The sequence below is a fragment of the Parasteatoda tepidariorum genome, chromosome 2 (assembly GCF_043381705.1).
Source record: "Parasteatoda tepidariorum isolate YZ-2023 chromosome 2, CAS_Ptep_4.0, whole genome shotgun sequence".
NCBI classification, from domain to species: domain Eukaryota; kingdom Metazoa; phylum Arthropoda; class Arachnida; order Araneae; family Theridiidae; genus Parasteatoda; species Parasteatoda tepidariorum.
In genome coordinates this window covers 89,460,733-89,468,430 of record NC_092205.1, presented here as the reverse complement: position 1 = coordinate 89,468,430, position 7,698 = coordinate 89,460,733, and the positions used below count along the sequence as shown (strand labels likewise).

The 7,698-nt window shown below is 31.0% G+C and overlaps 1 pseudogene; it reads right to left on the bottom strand.

Moving 5' to 3' along the window:
* Positions 1 to 4,348: 4,348 nt before the first annotated feature.
* Positions 4,349 to 7,698, bottom strand: LOC139424913 (uncharacterized; annotated as a pseudogene).

Here is a 7,698-nt window from a genome sequence, read left to right as displayed (position 1 = left end):
GTTTGCCAGTTCCACAATCAAGCCAATGATTTACAGAGGTTTCTGAACAGAAATCTGAAAGGGGTTTTCCATTTAGGTAGATGTTCATAATTGCTTTTAAAGCTTCTTGTTTAAGACCAGTACGTATTGTGTTTTTTTGTAAGTTTATTGCTGCAAAGCCCCTTTCAACCGCTGCAGTACTCCCAGACAGAGGAAACATCAATATATGCGCAGTATGTTGCTGTATTGTGGGTCATTTTTTTTTGCTGTCTTGTAACTTACAAGACTCTTGTAAGATAACAAAAATTGAAAATGTATCACGAACATTAACGGGAAAATGGCCGTCCGCGCGGACGTCGGATTCGAGAAATTCGTTGTCCGCGGAGAATTTTTGACCGTCGAGGACGGGCTGTTTTTCGAGCCCTGCCATAAATTCTACGATATTGTCGGAATCATAGGGTTAAAAAAAGAATTTTGATGCAACGTGTTGAAGAAGAAAAAAAAATTTTCGCTCAAAAAAGTCGCTTATTATGAAAACTTCGGTTTTGAAAAAGAGAGAAAATGTTTTTCCCGGAAATGTGTTGAGAATCAAATTCCAGAAAAAAATTCCAATTTAAACGAATGAAAAATGACGCTCATCAAATTTGTACAAGAAGACAGTTTTTTTAGAATGCTTATGTTTATTAAATTTATAACACAATGGTTGACAGCCATGAGTTTTATTTTTATACAGATGTTTATTTTCTAGACTGTAAATAAATCAAGAAATTTTAAATTACAAGTTGAACTAATTTAGAATACGTTAATAATTGTAGATGTTTATTTGTCTGAGAAATATTTTTTTGTTTGTTAAAAGAAGAACAAAGAACATTCTGCTTATGCTTGGAAAGTCACTCAGTTTCGTAAACATATCACGCTTTACTGGGAAACTGGGTATTTGCGGCATGGTAATTCCGGCATTCCTGGTAATTCTGACATCCCTGGAATTTGAGGCATTCCCGAAATTTGAGGCATTCCAGGTAATTCTGGCATTCCTGGAATTTGTCGTTTTTCCATTTTTCTTGATTTTTTATGGAATATGAATTTTTATGGAACTCCCATTTTATGGATTTTATTTTTATGGAACTCCTTGATTTTTTATGGAATATTTAGAATGTTTTTGAGCTAAAAAATTTGGCAAGCCTTTTTTGTGTTATTTTCTAAATCTCGAAAGAAAAAAGAAAGTGAGAATAAGTGTCATGTATTTCTAAGTTTTTATCTATTGAAACTTGTTCTATAGAATATTATTATGTTATCTAGTTTTTTTTCTATATTTTAGTTAATTTATTGTTCTTGTTCGGTTTCTGGAGTGTGATTACAAATTGTAGTAAAATTTATTTTTGATTTCTGAATTTATTATCAATGGTTCTTCAAATTTGTGATTTTGAATGCTTATTTAATTAATTTTCATCATGGCTTCTAAAATGTCATGTATTAGAATAGTTTCTGTAATAAATGTGTTATTTTTAGACGGTACATTTTTCTTCGTAAAGCTTTTTTGTACTTTTTTTTTATGTACAGCAGGATTTGCTGAAACCATGGTAATGGAGAGGGGAAAATATGGAAAGTAGAGGAAATTGCGTACCTATGCTATTAACGAAGAGCTGTAAAAACAGCGCTTCGATTAATTTTTTTTACAAAAATGTAAATTAAGATATAATGACGAGGATTAGTGATAAACACTTTTATTATCTATTTAAACTGCTGGAAAATTGTCTTACACAATGACAAAGATATTTGAATACTTAAGTCAAAATTCTTGGTGGTCCCATCAAAAAATTTTGATGGTTTATGTTGGTTTCAGTGCGATTCATGATGGTTCAACATCATTTGATGGTCATCATCGTCCAACATTTTCCATTACGTGTTCATGGTTTTTAATATGCCAACAAACTTCCATCATTCCATGATGGAAAATGCTACTTTAATACTATGATGGTTAACCATCAAGAGAAGTTTGTCTCTCATGGACCAACAATCCATGATGATCTGTGATGGTTCCAACTATACATTTCCATGATGGTTTAGTGGGAATTCTTGTTGGTTCTCAGGAAATATACCATCAGAACAATTTTTTTTAATTTTTATATTAGACCATCATAAATCAGTCCGAATTCCTACATTGGGATGATGGTTGTTCATGATCGTTCCAACATTTGATTTCTTAGATACACACTATGATTTTAATTCTTGATGGTTCATCATGAACAAACCATCAAAACAAGTTGCTTTCTTATCTTGGACCATCATAAATCAATCCGAATTCCTACATTGAGGTGATGGCTGTTTATGTTGGTTACCATCAAAAAATAGTATGGTTCATGATGGAATTATTGATGGTTACCATCAAGATTATGTTGGTCCATCAAAGGTTGAATGTTGACTTGGGTAGACAAATGAAAACCTCAATAAAGAAACCCTTGATTATGAAATGGTAAGTAAATATCAGTTTATTTTAAGATGTCGATTCCAAAAAATAATATTATTTCACTCCTCAACTCAGGGTCTCCGGGCACAGAAATGTTTTTGGGTCCATATAACATACCAGAGTTGGGCATAAATGTAATCAATTGCATTTTTCGAGCAGTAATCAATTACTTGTAATCATGATTACAAAATAACATAATTTTGATTACAGTTGTAATCGTGATTACAACTTTTAAAAATTTTGATTGCAGTTGTAATCGTGATTGCCAGTAATTGATTATGCAATTAAGATCAGGCCCCTCTTCCCCACTGGGCACTATGGGCACGTGCCCAGGGCCCCGCGATCGAATGGGGCCCCCTAGTTCCTGCCAGATTACCAAATGATAACCGATACATTATTACCGAAAAACATTAATTTTGAAAAATCTGATGATAATGACTTACTACAATACCTACGCTTATTATATTAGCTTTAGTTTGCCGCATGCGGATAGCTATACCTTGTACAACATAGCTTGAACTTTTTGACAGATGGGTCAGTGATGGGAAACAGAAAATATCTATTGGTGTAAAAAATGTGTTGGCTAAATATGTGGCTGTATGTATGTTTTAAACTATTCAAAATAAATAAATTCATTCGTCAATCAATTTTATTGCACTAGACATAAAAACATTGGGTAGGTAAGAAACCATTGTTTTCAGTTTTTCTATTTAAATTTTACCTCGAAGCAATAAAAACCACTTAAGACTTTCGGAAAATGCTTGAGTCCTTAACAGGTACTTTTATGTTGTGTGTCTATTCTTATGATTATTATCAATTTTTAATATTATTAAAATAAGAAGATATTGTTCGTCGTTGCAAAGTTATATCGATTTCAGATTTGACATCTGTCAAAAAGAAAGATCAAACTAATAAATAAACAGGGTATAATACTCCACTCTCTCTCAAAAATGAGTTTTTCCGATATTAGTATGTTTAGGTTAATTTAAATACCTATATGTAAGTATAAGAATACAATTTAAAAAAAAATTATTAAATTAAAAAAAGAATTATTTGATGCGGTGTGGTTTATGTCTTAAAGAAACCTATTCGAACGTCATTCGTAATACCAAAGACAAAAAAGGGGAATTCCCGATTCCCGATCGTCGTTTGACTTGACGAACGGGAATTCCCTTCAAGTATTTGTCTGCGATGTTGTGGCGTTTGTTTTGTTTGTAGTTGTTAGTTTGTTACTGACTGTGCTCGAGCTCTGATAAAAAAAATAGTATTGTTTGATTAAATCGTCGTTTTGTCTGTTTTGTGTTAGCGAATATTTTCGTTATAAAATTAATTAAATAGTGAATTATAATATAAAATGTCGAAACGGTCATATCCTAGTGGATCTGAAAAAAGGAAAAAAGCTCTACATCAGAAAGAAGTAATTGAAAAGTTACCAAAATTAACATCATATTTTACTNGCCTTTCTGAAAAGTCCCGTATTGAAAGCCACAAATACAACGATATTGTCGGAATCATAGGGTTAAGAAAAAAATATTGATGCAACGTGTTGAAGAAGACGAAAAAAAAATTTTTGGCTCAATAAAGTCGCTTCTTATGAAAACTTAGGTTTTGAAAAAGAGAGAAATACTTTTTCCGAAAATGTGTTAAGAATCAAATTCCAGAAAAAAAATCCAATTTAAACGAATGAAAAATGACGCTCATTAAATTTGTACAAAAACACAGATTTTTAGAATGCTTATGTTTATTAAATTTATGACACAATGACTGACAGCCATGAGTTTTATTTTTACACATGTGTTTATTTTCTAGACTGGAAATAAATCAAGAAATTTTAAATTACAAGTTGAACTAATTTAAAATACGTTAATAATTATAGATGTTAATTTATCTGAGAAATTTTTTTTTTATAAAAAGAAGAGCAAAAAACATGCTGCTAATGCTTGGAAAGTATCTCAGTTTCGTAAACATATCACGCTTTACTGGGAGAGCCAGGGAAACCGGGTATTTGTAGCATTCCCGGTAATTCCGGGTAATTCTGGCATTCCCGAAATTTGAGGCATTCTAGGTAATTCTGGCATACCTGGAATTTGTCGTTTTTCCATTTTTTGATTTTTTATGGAATATAAAGGGAGTTCCTGGAAATCCGGTGATTTGTGGCATTCCTGGGATTTGGGGAATTCCCGGTAGTTCTGGAATTAGTGGCATTTCTGGCATTCCCGGGATTTTAGGAATTTCTGGAGAACCAGGAATTTGTGGTTTATCTTCTTTTGACTTGTTTTGTGATGGAGTTCCTGGCAAACCTGGTATTTGAGGCATTCCTGGTATTTGGAGCATTCCCGGAAGTTCCGGCATACCTGGTACTTGAGGCATTCCTGGTAATTCTGGAATTCCCGGGATTTGAGGCATTCTTGGTATTTCTGGCATTCCCGGAATTTGTGGCATTCCAGGTATACCTTGCCGCTTTTCTCGATTGCCTTCTATATATTGAAAGCAAATTTATTTACTTTTTGTCGAAACAATTTGTAAACATGTACATACATGCAGGCATACATTTTATTAAGGGGAAAAAAAAAAAACGATAAAGAAAACTAGATCAAAGAATCTAACTTAATTTCAGACATTTGTTTCGAATTCTTTCTATTTTGTAAGAAATAACTTTTCCCACCGAGAACGATATTTATGGCATTTTAAAACATTGTTCAGAAAAAAAAAACACGATTTAAAGCATTCAAAGTATATTTTTTGCACACTGGAAATATATGACATTTTTTAAAGAATTAGTATTAATTCATAGAGATAGTTATATTCGCTCTTTTTATATAAATTAAAAACTAATAATGCAAACTAATTTTAAGGAATAACTAAAATAGCCGGGATTTTCCCCTGCAGTTGCTTTTTATTTACATTGTTTTTAGTTTACATTGTTTTTTATTCTTAGTTATTTTTCTTTATCTATCGCATTTGATTTATTTCTCTTATTTAATTCCATCAGACATAATGATAGTCATTTTCGCACAGTTCAATATTTCAGAATATTTTGCGTGGCTTCTAATATGCTAATTAATTAGAGTAGACAATATTTTAGATAACGAAATGAGATACAAAAACGCACTTTCTTTTGGATAAACTTATCTTTTCGACGGTTTCAAATTTTTGACCCCTAAAGTATTGAGGATAGCCGCAATCTTAGAAATATTGTCCGAATAACTTAGACCCCTTAATATTAATTTTTCTTTTACATATCTCGAGAACTTTTTAAGCGAATTAAAAAAAAATTTGCACGCTATTATTAAATTCGTTTATCCAAAGATTATTCCATGCAAAATATAACTTTCATTGAATATTTATTATTTTATTTAATAAGAGTCGTAAAACTTTTGAATTGTAAGGTTTGGGATTTCCCCCCCACCATTTTAAAGAATGCAGTTTTAAAATGCAAAATTAAAAAAAAAAAAAAAATTAAGCGAAATCGACTTTCAAACTTACAACTGTTTAAAAGTATTTTCTTTGGAACTATTCGATCGAATTCGCTCAAATTTTGTAATTTGCTATGTAAAATTTCATTATTTAAACTTATGTAAAAAAAGTTAAGTTTTACGAAATTGCCCGTTTTAAAAAGGTTTTAAATGTGAGAAACCAATCGGGATATGCTAAAGACACACGAAATTCTTATTCTATCTCATTTACGGATGAATCTTGAATTAGGATTTAAAGTAACTGTCCGAATTAGGGAACGCGGTATATTCAGGTACATTGACCTTATATTTGTACATTCTGATTTTTATTTTCCTATTTATATTTTTATTGAAATTGTATGTTAACCAAATCATTTTATTTAGAATGTTTTTGATGTTGAAATAATTCGTCAAACCTTTTTCATTTCATTTTTTAATTGTTGAAAGAAAAAAGAAAGTGAGAATAGGTGTCACATATTTCTAAGTTTATATTTATTGAAACTTGTTCTATAGAATATTATTATGTTATCTAGTTCTTTCTATATTTTAGTTAATTTATTGTTCTTGTTCGGTTTCTAGAGTGTGATCACAAATTGTAGTAAAATTTATTTTTGAATTCTGAATTTATTATCAATGGTTTTTCAAATTTATTTGTGATTTTGAATGCTTGTTTAATTAATTTTCATGATGGCTTCTAAAATGTCATGTATAAGAATAGTTTCTGTAATAAATGTGTTATTTTTAGACGGTACATTTTTCTTTGTAAAGCTTTTTTGTACTTTTTTTTTTTTTTGTAAAGCAAGATTTACGGAAACCATGGCAATGGAGAGGGAAAAAGTATGGAAAGTAGAAGAAATTGCGGGCCTATACTATTTACAAAGAGATGTAAAAACAGCGCATCGATAAATTTTTTTATAAAAATGTAAATTAAGATAAAATGACGATGATTATAATGATCAATACTTTTATTATTTATTTAAACTGCTGGAAAATTGTTTTACACAATGGCAAAGATATTTGTATACCCAAGTCGGAAGTCTTGGTGGTCCCATCAAAAAATTTTCATGGTTTATGTTAGTTTCAGTGTGATTCATGATGGTACAACATCATTTGATGGTCATAATCATCCAATATTTTCCATTACGTGTTCATGGTTTTTTATATGCCAACAAACTTCCATCATTCCATGATGGAAAATGCTACTTTAATACTCTGATGGTTAACCATCAAGAGAAGTTTGTCTCTCATGGACCAACAATCAATGAGGATCTGTGATGGTTCCAACTATACATTTCCATGATGGTTTAGTGGGGGTTCTTGTTGGTTCTCAGGAAATATACCATCAGAACAATTTTTTTTAATTTTTACATTAGACCATCATAAATCAATCCGAATTCCTACATTGGGATGATGGTTGTTCATGATCGTTCCAACATTTGATTTCTAAGATACAAACTATGATTTTAATTCGTGATGGTTCATCATGAACAAACCATCAAAACAAGTTGCTTTCTTATCCTAGACCATCATAAATCAATCCGAATTCCTACATTGGGATGATGGTTGTTCATGATCGTTCCAATATTTGATTTATGATTTTAATTCGTGATCGTTCATCATGAACAAACCATCAAAACAAGTTGCTTTCTTATCCTAGACCATCATAAATCAATCCGAATTCCTACATTGGGATGATGGTTGTTCATGATCGTTCCAACATTTGATTTATGATTTTAATTCGTGATGGTTCATCATGAACAAACCATCAAAACAAGTTGCTTTCTTATCTTGGACCAT